Source organism: Mobula hypostoma, chromosome 4 (assembly GCF_963921235.1).
Source record: "Mobula hypostoma chromosome 4, sMobHyp1.1, whole genome shotgun sequence".
Lineage (NCBI taxonomy): Eukaryota > Metazoa > Chordata > Chondrichthyes > Myliobatiformes > Myliobatidae > Mobula > Mobula hypostoma.
Window position 1 is genome coordinate 81,286,244 of NC_086100.1, and position 19,886 is coordinate 81,306,129.

General features: G+C 43.0%; 1 protein-coding gene across 2 annotated transcripts in view; it reads left to right on the plus strand.

The window, feature by feature from the left end:
• Window positions 1-886: 886 nt before the first annotated feature.
• Window positions 887-19,886, plus strand: part of fam168b (family with sequence similarity 168 member B) — a 65,230-nt gene continuing 46,230 nt past the window's right edge. For both annotated transcript variants that reach the window (XM_063046050.1, XM_063046051.1), the window contains exon 1: window positions 887-1,047. The gene's annotated coding sequence lies outside the window, so the exon portion shown is untranslated. The remainder of the gene's footprint in view (window positions 1,048-19,886) is intronic.

Sequence of the window (19,886 nt, forward strand, 5' to 3'; positions counted from 1 at the left end):
GCCTCTCATAATCTTGTAAACCTCTACCAGATCTCCCCTCAGCTTCTGTTGCTCCAGAGATAACAACCCAAGTTTATCCAGCCACTCGTGATAGCACATGATCTCTAAACCAGGCAGCATCATGGTAAACCTCTTCTGCATCTTCTTCAAAACATCCTTCCTATAGGGGTGTGACCAGAACTGTATGCAATATCCAGATGTAGCCTAACCAGGGTTTTACAAAGTTGCAACATAACCTCCTGACTTTTGAACTCAGTGCTCAATTAATGAAAGCAAGCATTCCATAAGCCTTCTTAACCACTTTATCGACCTGTGTGGCCACTTTCAAGGAGCCATAAACTTGAATCCCAAGATCTCTCTGCTCAGCAACACTGTAAAGGGTCTTGCCCTTAACAGTGTACAGTACTGTCTCCTTGTATTTTCCTTACTGAGATGCAACATATCACATTTATCTGTGTTAAACACCATCTGCCATTTCTCAGCCCATATCCGCAACTGATCTATATCATGCTGTATTCTTTGCCAGTCTTCTACACTATCCACAACTCCACCAATCATCCGTAAATTTATGCATCTGCAGTTTCATCCAGGGCATTTATATACATTACAAACAACAGAGGTCCCAGCGGAACACCACTAATCTCCATTAAATTCCTTCAACCACTACCCTCTGCCTTCTATACGCAACCCAGTCCTACATCCAAACAGCTAATTCGCCGCGGGTCCCATGCATTTTGATCTTCTGGATTAGCCTCCCATGGGGGACTTTGTCAAACGTCTGATCCCAGGAGAGGTGATTTCTGACCGACAGCTGCCCTCCCTTTCTTGTCCCGCCCCTTTTTGCAAACGTAATGACGCTCCCGCCGTTGGGTCCGGTTGGCGGAAGTGAGGTAAGGCGGGCAGGCCGGAGGTGCGCTGGGCTTGGAGTTACTGCGCAGCGCCGCCGATGAGAGCTTGAGCCCCGGGGGTAAAGTCGAAGAGCGAAGCAGCGACCGTGCCCGTAGCGGAACGGAGTAGAGTAGAACAGAGGCTCCATCGCTGTGATAGGTGAGTCAGGGCCGCCGTGAAATCCCATCTCTCAGCCAGCACCGTCCCCCGCGCCCCGTTTGCTGGGCCCGGGCTTTATTATTGTTGCTGTACGCGGAGGCCCCGGCTGTCGGCGTCAGGAGCCGAGCCCTGCTCTCCTACCCCACTATAACCTCATCCGCCCCCGACGCCCCCCCTCACCCCCACGCGCTTTGCCTGACAGGGAGCGTCGTTCGGGGGGTGGGGGGTGGCGGAGCGAACAAACACTACCCTTGCAGGCAACGCTGAACCCTGGGGGTCAGTGGTTGTGCTTGAGCTCTGTGACCTGCTCTCTCTAGAGCCGCTGGTGGTTGCCATTGGCACCCTGTCACTGGGAACGCGCGAAGCGTGGCATCCATCGGTCTAGCAAACCCAGGCCAGCAGCCTCCCTGTATGCTGAAGTGAAATGTTGTAGGCCCATTGAACATTGCAACTGCTTTTCATTACAGTCAGTTTTCTCGGTATTGACAGCAGCCCCATCGCCTAGTAAGTGATGTCTTAAGCTTAACTGCGGCCATCGCTATTTTTGCCAATATTAGTTTAGCAACATGTTTTACTTTTCGTAACATTGGCACCAAAACCTTGGAGTGGATACTGTTTTAGATTCTTAAATGCCCTTTTATTCTGTATATAAGAACGTGAGAAATCAGGAATCGAACCTCAAAACTATTTTGCAGTAAAATCATGATTGATGTAATCTTCACTTCAGCGTTGCTCTCACTTCTTGACTGCCTTGCAGATTAAAAGTCTGTCACTCCTGAAATATATTCAACGTTTCTGCCTCCATGCTTTAAGATAGAGAATTTGAAAAATTCATGATTCAAAAGAATCCTTGTCTCTTGCCAAAATGGGTGATCTCTGAAATTTACTTGCTCTTCTACATATCTGCATTGGAAGAAATACCTCAGCAACTACACTAGCAATCTCCCTCAGAATTATGTGCTAATGAAATTGCATCAAGGTTCCCCACTTTTTAACTCACAATCCCTTTAGCTTCCTTACGTGTCACCTTTGTATGTAATTCTGCTGTAACATTTTGTCTTGCTCTATAGTATTTTTTTCATTCTTCCTTCCAATGTGAATAATCTTGCATTTTAATCACATACTGCATCTCCCAAATTCTTATCTTGTTTAAGACCATCAGACATAGGAGCAGAATTAGGCAATTCAGCCCATTGAGTCTGCTTCACCATTCCATCACGGCTCATTTATTATCCCTCACAACCCCATTCTCCTGCCTTCTCCCCGTAACCTTTGACACCTGATTAATCAAGAACCTGTCAACTTCTGCCTTAAATATACCCAGTGATTTGGCCTGCAAAGCTGCCTGTGTCAATGAATTCCACAGATTCACCACCATTTAGCTGAAGAAAAATTTGCTCATCTCTGTTCGAAGTGGCTGCCCCTTAATTCTGATGCTGTGCTCTCTCGTCCTAGGTTATAGGAAACGTTCTCTCCGCATCCACTCTATAAAGGCTTTTCAATATTTTTTATGTTTCACTGAGATTCTTCCCCCCCCCCCCCCGAATTCTTCTAAATTCTAGTGAGTACAGGCCCAGAGCCATCAAATGATCCATATATGTAAACCCTTTCATTCCTTGATTCATTCTTGTGAACCACCTCTGGACAACTTCCAATGCCAGTATGCTCTTTCTTACATAAGGGACCCAAAAACTGCTTTCAATTCTCTGTGTGGTCTGACCAGTGCCTTATAAAGCCTCAGCATTACATTCTTCTGTATTTTAGTCCTTTTGAAATAAATGCTAACATTGCATTTGGCTTCCTTATCACAGATCAACCTGCAGGGTAACCTTTAGGGCACCCTGCATGAGGACTCCCAAGTCCCTTTGCACCTCTGATTTTTGAATTTTCTCCGCATTTAGAAAATAGTCCAAGGCATTATTCCTTCTGTAAAAGTGCATGACCATGCACTTCCCTGCACTATATTCTATCTGCCACATCTTTGCCCATTCCTCCAATCTAAGTCCTTCTGCAGCCTTCCTGTTTCCTCAACACCACTTGCCCCCCCACCTATTTTTGTACCTTCTGCAAACTTGGCCACAAAGCCATCAATTCCTTCATCCAAATCACTGACATATAACGTGAACAGAAGTGGTTCCAACACTGACCCTTGTGGCACACTACTAGTCACTGGCAGCTAACCAGAAAAAGCCCCCTTTATTCCCATTTTTAGCCTCCTGTCAGTCAGCCAATGCTCTATTCATGCTAGTATCTTTCCTGTAATACCATGGGTTCTTGTTAAGTAGCCTCATGTGTGGCACTGTGTCAAAGGCCTTCTGAAAATCCAAATAAACAATATCCACTCATTCTCTTGTCTATCCTGCCTGTCATTTCCTCAAAAAATTTCAACTGATTTGTGAGGCAAGATTTCCCCTTAGAAAACCGTGCTGACTTTGGACCATTTTATCATGTTTTTCTAAGTACATTCTTAATACTACTACAACATCTTTCCAACCACTGAAGACAGGCTAACTGGCCTACAATTTTCTTTCTTCTGCCTCCCTCCCTTAAAGAGTTCAGTGACATTTGCAATTTTCTAATCTTCAGGAACCATTCCAGAAACTAGTGATTCTTCAAAGATCTCCACAATCTCTTCAACCACCGCTTTCAGAACCAAGGGGGTGTATTCCATTTAGTCCAGGTTACTTGTCTACCTTCAGGCTTCTCAGCTTTCCAAGCACCTTCTCCTTATTAATAGCAATGACACTTCTGTCCCCTGGCGCGCTCGAATTTCTGGCATTCTGCTCTTGTCTTCCACAGGGAAGACTGAGGCAAAATTCGTCTGCCATTTCTTTTTTTCCCATTGCTATCTCTCTACCATCATTTCCAGATACCAACTTTCACCTCTCTTACTCTTTGTCTGGAAAAGAAACTTCTTGTATCTTTTATTATATTGTTGGCTAGCCTACCTTCATTGTTTCTCTATGGTTTTTTTTTAGTTGCTGTATGGTTTTTAAACGCTTCCCAATACTTTACCTTCCCAATAATTTTGCAATATTTTTTGCCTTTTACCTGTGGCTGTATTTATCTTCCCTTGTCGGCCATAGTTGCCTCATCCTCCTTTTAGATTACTCCTTCATTTTTGTGATGTATTTTTCCTGCGGCTTTCGAATTTCCCTCAGATATACCAGCCATCATCCCTGTTAGAGTCCCCTTCCAGTCAGCATTGGCCAGTTCCCTTCTCATGCTTCTGCAATTCCCTTTACTTTACGGTAATATGGATACATCTGTTTTCAACTTCTCAAACCGCAGGAAGAATTCTGTCGTATTAAGAACTCTGCTTCCTGAAGCTTCCTTTGCCTTAAGCTCCCTAATCAAGTCTGCGTCATTACACAACACCTTTTGCGGTTCCCCTATTGGACGCAACCACAAGCTGTTCTGAAAGACCATCTTGTAGGCATTGTACAAATTCCCTCTTTTGGGATGCAGCATCAACCAGATTTTCCCAGTCTATTTGCATATTGAAATTTCACACGATTATTGCAACATTGCCCTTTTTACATGCCTTTTCTATCTCCTGTTGTAATTTGTAGCCTACATCCTGGCTAATGTTCGAAGGCCTGTATATGACTTCTATCAGGTCTTTTTATCCTTACCGTTTCTTGTCTGCGTGCAAGAATTCTACAGCTTCCGATCTTATTGTCACCTCTTTCTAAAGATTTGATTTAATTATTCACCAACACAGCCATCCCACCAAGGATCTGATTTAATTTTTTTTACCAGCCAAACCACCCCACCCCCTCTGCCTACTTGCCTGTCCTTTTAATACAGTGTGTATCCTTGGATGTTAAGCTCCCAACTATGATCTTTCAGCTATGTCACAGGTATACCCCATTATTTTTATACAGGTTATACCTTCCCCTAAAGAGATCCAAATGATCCAGAGATCTGAAGCCTTGTCCTCTGCATCAGTTCTTCAGCCATGCATTCATCTACCAAATCACCTTGCTCTTGCCCTCACTGGCACGTGGCACAGGCAGCAATCCAGAGAATACTACTCTGGAGGTTCTGCTTTTCAGCTTTCTGCCTAACCCGGTACTCACTCTTCAGGACCTCCTTCCTTTTCCGATCCATGTCATTAGTGCCATTATGTACCACGACTTCCGGCTGTTCACTTGCCCCCGCCAAATGCCGTGAACCTCATTCGAGACATCCCTGCCCTGGCACCTGGGAGGCAATGTGCCAACCAGGTGTCTTGTTCACATCCATAGAAGCTGCTCTATGCTCCTCTAATTATGAAATCCCTTATCACTTATGCCCTCTTCTTCCCCCCACCACCCTTTCCTTTCTGAGCCACAGAGCCAGACTCGGTGCCAGAGATCCAGTCGCCGCGGCTTCTCCCTCAACGGTCTCCAAAGTGGTATACATATTATTGAGGGGAACAGCCAGAGGTGTCCTCTACATTAGCTGCCTATTCCCTTTTTCTTTCATGTTAGTCACCTAGGTACCTGCCTCCTACAACTTAGGGATGACTGCCTCTCTGTAGCTCCTATCACCACCTCATTTTCTCATATGAGCTGAGATTCCTTAACTCCGTCTCTAAGGAGCTGCAGCTCAGTGTACTTCACGCAAATGTAGTTAACAGGGAGATTGGAGAACTCCTAGAGTTCTTGCATCTTGTATAAGGAACATACCATGAAATCTAGACCCGCTCTCAGTGTACTAGGTATTTAGTAACAAAAAAAACTTTAAACTTACTTAAATGCTCCACTGTGCTTGCCCAAGCCTGTCGCGTCAAAGCCTGGCTGCTCCGCCTTCAGCTCCCTTCTTTTTATCAGCCCGGTGTTGATTGTAGCCCACTGAAAAGAGCTGAAAGCCCTGGAGCTTTTTAAACCTTGCACTGCACCACCAATGATGCCGAATGCAGGAAGCCAAAAGCACTGGACCTCTTTTTAAACCTAGTTGTGCCACTGATGAACTATCTCTCTTGCTGAATACAGTTCGCAAAAAGCACCAATGCTCTTTTAAACCATGCATTGCGTCACTGAACGGCTTCTCGTGCTGATTGCAGCTTCGTTCTCCCTGATAACTTGCTAACCCACTTATTTTTGTATCATCGACAAACTTTACTGCTGTACACTTGGTCCCTTCGTCCAAGCTATTAGCTGGTTTTAAAATATTTGAAGCTCCAGCACTGATCCCAGTGGCATCCGAGTAGCTACTAGTGATCTATATGGAAATAACCAATTTGTCCTGATTAGTTGTCTATTAGCTACCATCCTATTCATTCCAATAGTTTGCCTTCAAGCTCGTGCATTCTTGTACAGTAACTGCAAAGACCTGGAAATCCAAACATGCTACATCTACTTTTCCTTTTACCTACCCTATTCTTTGCATCGCTAAAGGAACTCTAGAAAATCTGTAAAACATATTTCCCTTTGGAGCGTATTGACTGTATGGTTTTAGGTATTTTTCTAACCATCTTGCTCGTGCTTTGATAACAGATTTCAGCAGACTGACAGAGGCTAGGCTAATTGGTTTATAGTTTCCAGTATTATCTTCCTCCTTTCCTGAATAGTGGTGTGACATTTTTGTTTTTTTAATTTTCTGGAACTCTCTAGAATCCAGGGAAATTTGCTTGGTACATTATGACCATTGTATTCATTTAAGTCCCTATTTGGCTATTTTCCATACTTAGTCATTATCAGGATTAAAGAAAGTAGTTGGGATTAGCACAGTGGTGGCACAGTAGGTTATTTAGTGGACTAGTAATTCAGGGATGTGAAATAATTCAGACAACCTAAAAGCTATGGAACTATAAATAATCTGGAATGATAAGGTCTTCAGTACTGTGTCTGGGGTTTTGTCACTATTATGTTGGTGGTATGTGGAATGAATTGAATAGGCTAAAAACTAACCTTTGTGAATGTGAGGATGTCAATCAAGATAGATCACATACTCAGCCTAAGTGCACGACCATACACTTCCCTACACTATATTCCACCTGCCACTTCTTTGCCCATTCCTCTAATCTATCTAAGTCCTTCTGCAGACTCTCTGCTTCCTCAACACTATCTGCTCCTCCACTTATCAATTCCGTCATCTGAATATAATGTGCAAAGAACCGGTCCCAATACAGACATCTATGGAACATCACTGGTCATGGGTAGCCAGCCAAAATGGGCTCTCTTTATTCCGGCTCTTTTCCTGGTCAGCTAATGTTCTTTCTATCCATGCTAGTATCTTTCCTGTAGTACCATGGGTTCTTAGCTTGTTAAGCAGCCTTATGTGCAGCACCTTGTCAAAGGCCTTCTATAAATTCATGTAAACAACAACCTCTGTCTCTCCTTTGTCTATCTTGTCTGTTATTTCCTCAAGGAATTCCAACAGATTTGGCAAGATTTCCCCTGAAGGAAACCATGCTGACTCTGCTGGAATACTTTATCACTCCTCTCCAAGTACCCCAAATCCTCATCCTTCAAAATGGACTCCAGTTTCTTCCCAACCATTGAAGTCAGGATAACTGGCCTATAATTTCCTTTCTTCTGCCTCCCTCCCTTTTCCACTAAAAACTCAATGGCAGTGCTTGTAGTTGTGATCAATTTTGTATCCATGTTTTTTTCAACTTAAGAATTCATCAGTTCATCTGGCCTGAATGAGAATTTTGTGTACCTTTTACTTGACTAGCCTGACCATTTTCTTGTGTAACATGCAAACTAAAGTCGTAAATTGACTTGTCATATTGCTTTGGACACTGGTACTTTCTTTCGTCCAGTCTGCTCTTATCCTAATAATTCAATCTGAATTTTGTTTGAAGCTGGGTTTCTGAGTTTTCTTTTTAGCCGACTCATAAGCTAAGTTGATGAATGTAGGGAAATTTTTATAAAGAATGTTGGCGCAAGATTCGAAGAACTTATCATTTTTGCCTTTTCATTCCATGGATTGGTCATTAATTATTTAACATGTACTTTTATATTTGGTTTTCAAATGCTATGGTTTCATCCCTTTAATAATCTTGTGCTGAAAAAAGAGGCAAATTTGCACCTTCAAATGAAATTACAACAAGTTAGGCAAATCTGTGTCTAAGGTAGAGTTAATGTTTCATCAGAATTGGCAGTGCTTTTTCTCTGCATTCTTTTTAGTTTTCCTGTTGACAACAGTTACATATAAATGCATGAAGTTGTTTTTCTAGTCATTAAGCAGCATTTAAACCATTTAAGATTTGTAGAATGATTTTGTCAAGTCAATCCAAAATGTACATTTCTGAGCTATAGAGTGCACTGCATCTAAAATGCCAGTGATGCAATACTCTCTTCAGCCGTATCGCCTCCATTTTCCCATACATCTATCCTCACCCCATCTTCCTGCCACTATAGTTAAACAGGGAAAAGGGTTCCCCTTACTTATCACCCTGTGAGCCTCTGTGTCTTCTGCCATTTCCAACAAGATGTTACCACAAAGCGCATCCATCCCTGCTTTCCCTAGGGATCTTTTTTGTGATTCCTTGTCCACTTGTCTCTTACCATTGATGTCCCTTCTGACAGTTATCCCTGCAAGTGTAGCAAGTACAACACCTTCCCCTACATCACCTCCCTTATCACTATTCCCTAAACAACCTCTTCAGGTGAGACGTTACTTTACTTGTGAGCCTGTCAGGATCATCCATTGTATCCAGTGTGACCTCCTCTTTGTTGATGAAATCTGACGCAGATTGCGAGACCGCTTTGTCTAGCACCTTCACTTTCTGCACCATAAAAGGCAGAGACTTCCGGTGGCTACCCTTTTCAATTTGACTTCCCAATCCCATTAAGATATGTCTGTTCATGACCTCCTCTACTGTCACGATGAGGCCAAACGCAGGTCAGAGGAGCAACTTCTCATTCCATCTGGGTTGCCTCCAACTTGATGGCTTGAACATCAATTTTTCCAATTTCTGGAAATTTCTTCCCCGCCTCCATCTTCTCTATTTTTCCATTTCCCTGTTCTGGTTACCCATTCACCCCTTCTCTTCTACTCACTTGCCCATCACCTCTCTCTGGTTCCCCTCCTTTCTTCCATTGTCCGCTGTCATTTCTTTATTAGATTCCTTCTTCCACCTATCCATCCCAATTTCATATGTCATCTCCCTGATATGGTCTCACCTGTCATCTACCACCTGCCAGATGTACTCCTTTCCCTCCCCAACCTTGTCTACATTCTGCCCCCTTCTTTTCTAGCCCTGTTGAAAGGACTTGACTTGTTTATTCCCCTCCACAGATGTTGCCTAACTTGCTGTGTTCCTCCAGCACTTTATGTGTGTTGCTCAATTATACAGTTGATGGCTTTTAAACATAGAAATCCTGGGAGTTTTCTGCTGGTCTATGTGTCTTTTTATCATGGAGAAAATGTTACCTGATGACAAGGGGCTGCAAGAAATATTAGTGTTTAAAATTCTGATTCACTTAAGCAGTAATTATAAACAACACTCAAACATGATCTCTGATTTGGATTGTTGCTATAAAACTCTGAGAGTGTGATAAGAGAGACTAGTATTTGTACCTTGTGGGACACAGAGGATTTCATTCTTAAAACAATTTTTGAACTATAAGGCATCCATTAGATCTGCGCCTGGAAAATCTTCACTCTCCAGGGCGTAGGCCTGAGCAGGGTTGTATGAAAGACAGGCAGTTGCCCATGCTGCAAGTCTCCCCTCTCCACAACACTGATGTTGTCCAAGGGAAGGGCAAGGGCGATACAGCTTGGCACCAGTGTCGTCGCAGAGCACTGTGTGGTTAAGTGCCTTGCTCAAGGACACAACATGCTGCCTTGGCTGGGGCTCGAACTCATGACCTTCAGGTTGCTAGTCGAGTGGTAACCACTTGGCCACGTGCCCTATAATTGCTGTCGAAATTCAGGAAACGAGGTGGTCGATATTTGTAATACAGGTGTCCCCCGCTTTTTGAACGTTTGCTTTACGAAACCTCACTGTTACAAAAGACCTACATTAGTTACCTGTTTTTGCTAACAGAAGGTGTTTTCACTGACGAAAAAAAGCAGCACGTGATAAAAAATAAGCGCACGAGAAAAAGCAGCGTGCAGTAAAAAATAAGCATGCGCCCTGAGCAGCCGCACTCCCCCGGATTCGGAATGGCATTCTAGCCGGTATTGCTTAAACATGTGCCTGTGAGCAGCCGTTAGCAAGATGAGTTCTAAGGTACCGGAAAAGCCTGAAAGAGCTCGTAAGGGTGTTAACCTTAGCGTAAAACTAGACATAATTAAGTGTTTCGATCGTGGTGAACGAAGTAAGGACAAAGTGAGTTTGGCTTGTGGAAGTTGACGAAGATGATGTGAAGAGGTTTTGGCATCCCATGACCAAGAACTGATAGATGAAGAGCTGATGCAATTGGAAGAGGAAAGGATAACAATCGAAACCGAATGCAGTAGCGAACGGACCGAAAGTGAAGTCGTCCAGGAACTGAATGTGAAGCAACTGTGTGAGATTTTCACTGCAATGATAAAGTATGACTTTAATTTTGAAAGGGTATGTCTGTTTAGGGCATATTTGCAAGATGGCTTGAGTGCTTACAAAGAACTGTATGATAGAAAAATGCGCGAGCCTAAGCAGTCAAGCATACTGTCGTCTTCAAGCCTTCCACATCAGTCACAGCAGATGACGAACCTTGACCTTCGACATCGAGGCGGGCAGTCATAGGAGAAGATGACCTGCCTGCGCTGATTGACGATGAGATGACACCCTAGTGTCCCACCACCCCAACCCCCGGGCCGCAGACAGATACCAATTCGCGGAGAATGCAGCAGTAGCCGGGAGGCACCCAGCACATCTTTAAGAAAAAAAAGTCGAAATAAACATGCTAATTAATTAAGTGCCGCCCGGCACGTAAATGTCGGCCAGATCAGAGACAATTGCCGATTGCGTCGCCTCTGATCTGGGCTGACATTTATGTGCCGGGCGGCACCTAATTAATTAGCTTGTTTGTTTTGGCTTTTTTCTTAAAGATGTGCTGAGTGCATTCCAGCCACTGCTATACCCCTGCGTTCTTTGTGTATCGGTATCGGTTCGCTGCCCGGAGGGTGGGGGCCACTGCACCACCCCAACCTCCGACGACTCAGCCTAACACACCATCATCAGTGTGCTCGGCGCTGACTTCCTGATTCCAGTAAGTGATACTACACTATACATATATTATTTCTACTTTGTATCGGCTGTGTATTTTTACGTGTTATTTGGTATGATTTGGCAGCTTCATAGCTTAAAGGTTGCTAGAGAGCGCTTGCGTCGTGTTTCTGCCGAGAGTGTTTGTGTGAGATTTTCGCTACGGGGAACAGTGCGGCAGTGATTGTAGAGAAGTATTTCTACTTTATATAGGCTGTGCATTCATCATATCATTCCTGCTTTTACTATATGTTACTGTTATTTTAGGTTTTATGTGCTATTTGGCATGATTTGGTAGGTTATTTTTGGGTCTGCGAACGCTCACAAATTTTTCCCATATAAATTAATGGTAATTGCTTCTTCGCTTTACGACATTCTGGCCTATGAACCGTTTCATTGGAACGCTGTACCTTTGGATGGCGGGGGAAACCTGTAGTTCTTAAAATATAAAATACAAGAGACCGTAGACGCTGAAAATCTGGATCAACACACAAAATACTGGAGGTGCTCACGGCACTTGAACGGAAATGTTGACTGTTCATTTCACTCCATAGATGCTGCCGGACTCACAAAGTTCCTCCAGCATTTTGTGCATTGCTCCTTAAAACATGATGTGTTTTCAAAAAAACAGGGTTTAAAAACAAATGTTAATATGAATGAGGCATAATAATTGATTAGATGGCTACAGATTACTTTTAGAAGGTAGTGGCAAGGGGGTCTTGGTCCATACATTTGAGAGTTCAGATGCGTGCCTCAGTTCAATGTCTCATCTGATGGACTACATTCCAAACAATACGTACTTTCTTCAGTATGCAAATTGAGTTTCAGTGTAGATCTTTGTGCTGAAGCATCAGAGTGCAACCCAGTCTGAGAACACGAGGAATGAAATAGTATTTTACCAATAGTGCTAGGGTGGACGTGAGGAGGAACATTAGATGAACTCCACAGGATATGTATTCCAGGTGCACATCAAGATTTCAGTTGGAATGTTGCGTTGCAGTACTTGGTTTACATTGATAAAGATGTAGGACCATTATTTGAGTCTGTACAGTAGTAAATTATGAGCCTGTTATCATTGGCCAAAATTCAAATTTGCTGTTGATGCACATGATTTTGATCCAGTGCCTTAAATTGTTGAGGGAATCTTGGTTTTATCAGAAGGAAAAAAATGTTAGCTTTAGTTGGTATGAATGCAGTTTCCAACTGGTTCTTGGATGTGAAGTACATTTGTGATGCATCAATTTGCTCAGATCAAATGTTCATTTAATGTTTTTAAAAACAAAGTATACGGTCGCCTTACCTCCCTACGCTAAGATTTACAAATCAAAGAAAACATCGTAGATTTCCCTTGCCCTATGATTCAAAAGTAATAAGTATTCCATAACAGCATGTCCAAATTGGGGTGAAGTAGACACTTGCATCAAGTCTGCATATGCTGGAATCTGGAGCTGAAAAATGAGATGGCAGGAATGCAGTTTGTCAGGTAGCGTCAATAAATGGAAATTGACAGTCATAATTTCAGATCAAGGCTCTTAATCTGATGCTGCGTGTTCTGAGTTTCTCCAGCTGCCCATTTTTGTATCAAGAAAGATGTTTTCTCACATGATCAAATTTCATTGGTTTGGGTGTACAGTTCTAAGAAAAAATTTGTGAATCCTTTACAATTACCTGGTTTTCTGCATTAATCCTCATAAAATGTGAGGTGGGGGTGTGGCACTGCTGATCAGAAATAGTGTCACAGCTGCAGAAAATGAGGAAGTCATGGAGGTATTGTCTACTGCGTCACTGTGGTGGAAATTAGGAACAGGAAGGGGTCAATAACTCTACTGGGTATTTATTATAGACCACCCAATAGTAACAGGGACATCGAGAAGCAGATAGGGAGACAGATTCGAGAAAGATGCAATAATAACAGGGTTCTTGTGGTGGGAGATTTTAATTTCCCCAATATTGATTGGCATCTCCCTAGAGCAAGGGGTTTAGATGGGGTGGAGTGTTTTTTAGGTGTGTTCAGGAAGGTTTCCTGACTCAATATGCAGATAAGCCTACAAGAGGAGGGGCTGTACTTGAGCTGGTATCAGGAAATTAAACTGGTCGGGTGTCAGCTGTCTCAGTGGGAGAGCATTTTGGAGATAGTGATGACAATTCTATCTCCTTTACCATAGCATTGGAGAGGGATAGGAACAGGCAAGTTAGGGAAACATAGTGAATTTTGCCTGGTGTTCTGCATAGGCACATTCCAATGAGACAGGGAAAGGATAGTAGAGTACAGGAACCATGGTGTACAAAGGCTGTTAAAATCTAGTCAAGAAGAAAAGAAAAGCCTACAGAAGGTTCAAAAAACTAGGTAATGATAAAGATATAAAAAATTATAAGGCTAGCATGTAGGAGCTTAAGAATGAAATTAGGAGAGCCAGAAGGAGCCATGAGAAGGCATTGGCGAGCAGGATTAAGGAAAATCCCAAGGCATTCTACAAGTATGTGAAGAGCAAGAGGATAAGACATGAGAGAATAGGACCAATCAAGTGTGACTGTGGAAAACTATGTATGGAACCGGAGGAGATAGCAGAGGTACTTAATGAATACTTTGCTTCAGTATTCAGTACGGAAAAGGACCTTGGCAATTGTAGGGATGATTTAAAGCGGACTGAAAAGCTTGAGCATGTAGACATTAAGAAACAGGAGGTACTGGAGTTTTTGGAAATCATCAAGTTGGGTAGGTCACTGGGACTGGACGAGATATACCCCAGGCTACTGTGAGAGGCAAGGGAAGAGATTGCTGAGTCTCTGGCAATGATCTTTGCATCATCAATGGGGATAGGAGAGGTTCTGGATTATTGGAGGGTTGCAGATGTTCCCTTATTCAAGAAAGGGAGTAGAGATAGCCAAGGAAATTATAGACCAGTGAGTCTTACTTCAGTGGTTGGTAAGTTGATGGAGAAGATCCTGAGAGGCAGGATTTATGAACATTTGGAGAGGTATAATATGATTAGGAATCATCAGCATGGCTTTGTCAAAGGCAGGTCATGCCTTATGAGCCTGATTGAATTTTCTGAGGATGTGACTAAACACATTGATGAAGGTAGAACAGTAGATGTAGTGTATATGGATTTCATCAAGGCATTTGATGAGGTACCCCATGTAAGGCTTATTGAGAAAGTAAGGAGGCATGGGATTCAAGGGGACCTTGCTTTGTGGATCCAGAACTGGCTTGCCCACAGAAGGCAAAGTGTGGTTATAGATGGGTCATATTCTGCATGGAAGTCGTTGACCAGTGGTGTGCCTCAAGGATCTGTTCTGGGACCCCTTCTCTTTGTGATTTTTATAAATGACCTGGATGAAGAAGTGGAGGGATGGGTTAGTAAATTTGCTGATGATACAAAGGTTGGGTGTTGTGGATAGTGTGGAGGGCTGTCAGAGGTTTCAGCTGGACATCGATAGGATGCAAAACTGGGCTGAGAAGTGGCAGATGGAGTTCAACCCAGATAAGTGTGAGGTGGTTCATTTTGGTAGGTCAAATATGATGGCAGAATATAGTATTAGTGTTAACACTCTTGGCAATGTGGAGGATCAATGAGATCTTGGGGTCCATGTCCATAGGACACTCAAAGCTGCTGCGCAGTTTGGCTATGTGGTTAAAAGGCATATGGTGCATTGGTCTTCATCAACCGAGGGATTGAGTTCAAGAGCAGAGAGGTAATGTTACAGCTGTATAGGACCCGGGTCAGACCACTTGGAGTACTGTGCTCAGTTCTGGTCACCTCTCTACAGGAAGGATGTGGAAACCATAGAAAGGGTGCAGGGGAGATTTACAAGGATGTTGCCTGGATTGGGGAGCATGCCTTGTGAAAACAGGTTGAGTGTACTTGGCCTTTTCTTTTTGGAGTGACGGAGGATGAGAGGTGACCTGATAGAGGTGTATAACATGAGAGGCATTGATTGTGTGGATAGTCAGAGGCTTTATCCCAGGGCTGAAATGGCTAACACGAGAGGGCACAGTTTTAAGGTGCTTGGAAGTAGGTACAGAGGGATGTCAGGGGTAAGTTTTTTATGCAGAGAGTGGTGAGTGAGTGGAATGGGCTGCCGGTGATGCTGGTGGAGGTGGATACAGTAGGGTTTTTTAAGAAGCTCCTGGATAGGTACATGGAGCTTAGAAATACAGAGGGCTATGGGTAACCCTAGGTAATTTCTAAAGCAAGTATATGCTCGCCACAGCATTGTGGGCCAAAGGGCCTGTATTGTGCTATTGGTTTTCTGTGTTTCTAATGTGGTCTGATCTTCATCTAAGTCACAATAATAGACAAACACAATCTGCCTTTACTAATAACACAGAAACAATTGTACTTTTCGTGTCTTTACTGAATACATTGTTTAATCATTCACAGTCAAGGCTGGAATAAGTATGTGACCCTTTGTATTTAATAACTGGTAGAACCTCCATTAGCAGCAATAACCTCCACCAAATGTTTCCTGTAGCTGCTGATCAAACTTGCACAACAGCAAGGATAAATTTTAGACCCCCTCCCCCGTACAAAACTGTTTCAGTTCATCAATATCTCTGGATTACCTTGCATGAATAACAATCTTCAGGTCATGCCATAGCAACTCAATTGGGTTAAGGTCTGGACTCTGACTTGGCCATTCCAAAACACAAACTCTCTGAAGGAGAGCAGCAACAGTACTGAATTTCCTCCATTTGCAGACAATTTCTCCCTCTCTGGGCTTATGAATACTTGTGTCATTAGAAATGCTTTGTGGCCTTTTCCAGCTTCATGCAACTCTGCAATTCTTCTTCTAAGGTCCTTTGAAAGTTGTTTTCACTGAGGGATGGTGCACATAAACAGATCTTTCTTGAGAGGAGCAGGCTCTGTCAATAACCTGACCTTGTGTGTGTCTTTTTTTTAACAACCCTCACCTCCAATCTCATCTCATTGATTGGAGCACCTGACTCCAAACAGCTTTTGTAGAAGACGTTACCCCAGAGGGTCAAATACTTTTTTGAACCTAGACTTGTGATTGTTTAAATGGTGTACTCAATATTGATGAGAAATAATTCAGTTGTTTGTGTGCATTAGTTTAGGCAGATTGTGTTTGTGTTATTGTGAATTAGATGAAGATCAGACCACATTTTGTGAGCAACTATGCAGAAAACCAGTTCACAGAATTTTTCTTGAAACTATTTATTACTTAGCATTCTTAATTATATTATCATCATCATTGTGGCTTGGCTTCACGAACAAAGATTTAGGAAAGGGGCTGCCCACATCTTGTGCAGGCTCGCTGGTGGCTGACGAGGCCAATATGGGACAGGCAGGCCCAGCCACAGCGGCTGCAAGTTGGGGAGGATGGTTGTTGACGTGGGCATGTCCTTTGGCCTGCGCAATGGTATTTTAGGTGGAGTGCAGTGTGTGCGGTACTGGCCTATATACCCGGGGTTTATCTGCCAAGCTGGGACGGTGACAGAAAGGTCCTCGGGTCGCAGGATTTACGTCGGAGTGTCCTTCTCCTTGGTGGATGGCCAGACAAGGCTAATGAGCCCCACCTGCCTGGGTTTGGATTCAGAGTTGTCCTTCTCTTAGGCTGGTTGCCAACCAAGGCCAACGAGCCCAGCCTACCCATCCAGTTATACCGCCGGACACTCGGTCGTGCCATGACGTAGCAAGCTTGGTGGCAACGGGGGGCACCGACAGAAGGTGTTGCTATGGTCGCAGTAATATACGAGAGGCTATTTGCAGCGGCCTCCTGCCTAGCAGGCCAGACAGTGACCACACGGCGATCACGACACCGGGAAAGGAGAGGCGATGTATTGCACACGTACACTTTCCCTGGGTGAGTGGGACGTTTATTATATCATCCTGTATGAATAAGAAACTTTACAGTGGTCCCCTTTTGTTAGATATTCACCTGGAGAACGTGAAGAATGGACCTCTGGACACAGTCAACATGTTTTTGAAATTACTTGATTACTTAACTCCCTTATCTAGCAAAAGGAAATTGGGTGGTGGCTCTAGTCATCAGTTAGCTAAGTGTCACTGAGAACCAGTTCTAAGATTGCTGATGTTCTTGATTTACAATTAAATGTTCATTAAACGACAGACGAAGGGTCTCGGCCCGAAACATCGACTGTACCTCTTCCAATAGATGCTGCCTGGCCTGCTGGGTTCACCAACAACTTTTATATGTGTTGATACAAGCAGTATACATTTTCTCTCCTTAACATTTTAAAGCAAGTATATGCATTTGGGAGTTTGAAGATCACCGATTAACACCGAAGTGCAATCAGCAGATTCCAGTAATTGGCAATGCAATTTTCTCACTTGCTGAGATATGGCTGTAACAGTAATCTAACTGTATGCATTAAATTGAGTTTGGATGAGATTGTTTAGGGCGTTGATTATTTCTCTCTGCAGCATTGTCAGCCCCATCAGGCCTATTAGTCTCTGTCCTATTGCAGCCATGTTTAGGTGACATACACAAGAACTAAAGCAGTGAATTAAATACATAACATACATATCAGTTCATTTCAGTTAGTAGTGCAGAACTCTAGGTCGGATACAGTAACTCCAAAATATTTAAGATGCTTTACTAGGCACAATAACAGTTTGGTGCAAACAACAGGAATTCTGCAGATGCTGGAAATTCAAGCAACATACATCAAAGTTGCTGGTGAACGCAGCAGGCCAAACAGCATCTATAGGAAGAGGCGCAGTCGACGTTTCAGGCCGAGGCCCTTCGTCAGGACTAACCGAAGGAACAGTTTGGTGCATACCAGATTGGCCTTTTTCTGCACTGTAGTGCTGTATGACACTTAGGACATCGGAAGTTGCATTTTAACCTTAGTGATGGAGTAACAGGATGTATCATCCCAGTGATCAAAGAAGATGGTTCAAGAAATAACATGCTGATAGCAATTTTTATTTGGTATAGCACCTTAAATACAACATTATGAATCTCCTTGGGGCAATTCGTTATCCAAGCAAATGTTACCAATGCTGCAGGGATTAATTTGGACTGCTAGCAATCTAGTTTTGTGCATCTAGTGTTCATGATGTGGCTCTGTATTGGAGAAAGCAAGTGTGGATTTAGTAACCACATTGGGGGAGAGCCTGTGCTCAATCTGCAGGAGCAATGCTGTGCTTCTGGTTGCCTTCTACTTCAAATCTCCATCCTACTCCAACTCTGATTAATCTGCGGTCTCCTGCACTGTTCAATTGAGACCCAATGCAAACTTGAGCAATTTCCCTTTTATGGGCAACATCAGATTCTTAGCTTTAATGTATTAAACATGTATGTATTAGAAATGGCCTTTTCTGCTAGTAATTCATCTACGATTTTTGGCTCAGTTTTCCTTTCCCATTCATCTGCTGGGCATGTCTCACAATCATGCTGTTAGCAATACATACAACAGACAAAGAAACATAATAACCATCTCGTTTCATTGATTCAGTTGACTTGGTCTCACCCAATCACAATATTCCATTTTGTCTATTCCTACCCCCACATTCTCTGCAAATTAAAATAACCTTCTGTTTAAATGTCTTTCCAGTCTTGACAAAGAGTTTCAGGTGAGATTTACTAGGAAGCTGTTTGGATTACAGAGCATGTCTTATGAGGAGAGGGTGAGCAAGCTAGGGCTTTTCACTGTGGAGTGACTGACTTTATAATGGTGTACAAGGTAAGAGCCATCGAAGACAGCCAGAGACTTTTTCCCTGGGTGGAAGTGGCTAATACAAGGCTAATTTAAGGTGATTGGAGGAAAGTATGGGGGGGAGGTGGGTAGGATGGTGTGTGGTGGATCTCTGGATTGCACTGTCGGGGTGGTGGTAGAGGCGGATACCTTAGGGATATTAAGAGATTCTCAAATAGGCATATGGTTGAAAGAAAGACGGAGGGCTATGTGGGAGGGAATGGTTAGATTGATTTTAGAGTAGGTTAAAAGTTTGACAAAACATCATAGGTCAAATGGCCTGAACTGTGCTGTACTATTCTATGTTCTATTAAGAATATTTTCCTTAGTATTCTGAGTACTTGGACAAATATAGACAGATCAAGAAAATTAGTGTAGGGCTAGTCGCATTTAACCTAGTTAAGTTAATGGAGGTTTGTAGTTATTTTCAGAAAACATTTGCTAAGATCTGCTTAAGATGGTGTAGGTAAATGGAAATAAATGGAGTTAGGTAATTCATTGGGTAACATAATCCTCCACTCATTAGCTGTTTTCTGTGTCCCTAAAGCAACGGTGCATTGTTCCTTAATATTACTGCAGATTTCCAAAAGGCATCTTGCCATTTAGCATTCTAGTTTTCAGTACCAGTAGTAATGGCTATCCATAAGCACAAATACTGAGAGATTCTGAGCTCCAGATGAACTCAACAGTGCAGTGAGAGACTGAATTGAGTACATAACAATTGGAGAGTTGACAATCAGTATGTGTCCCCATCAGAAAGGCAGCTAAATACCAGCATTTACTCAACAATCATTGGTTGGTGGATAGGACAATTTGGTCTCTTGACTTTGCAAACCACTTAAATGAGAGGTAATGGATGCCAGGTAACCCTATGTCATTGTATTTATAAAGAGATTAGATGAAGGAATGCTACAAATCTCAGTTTGCTCACAATTTCAGCATGCATGGCAGCATGATGTACATAAGATCAAAAAGACAGATGTTGATTTTTATGATGGTGAAAATTTGCCAGGTGGAGTT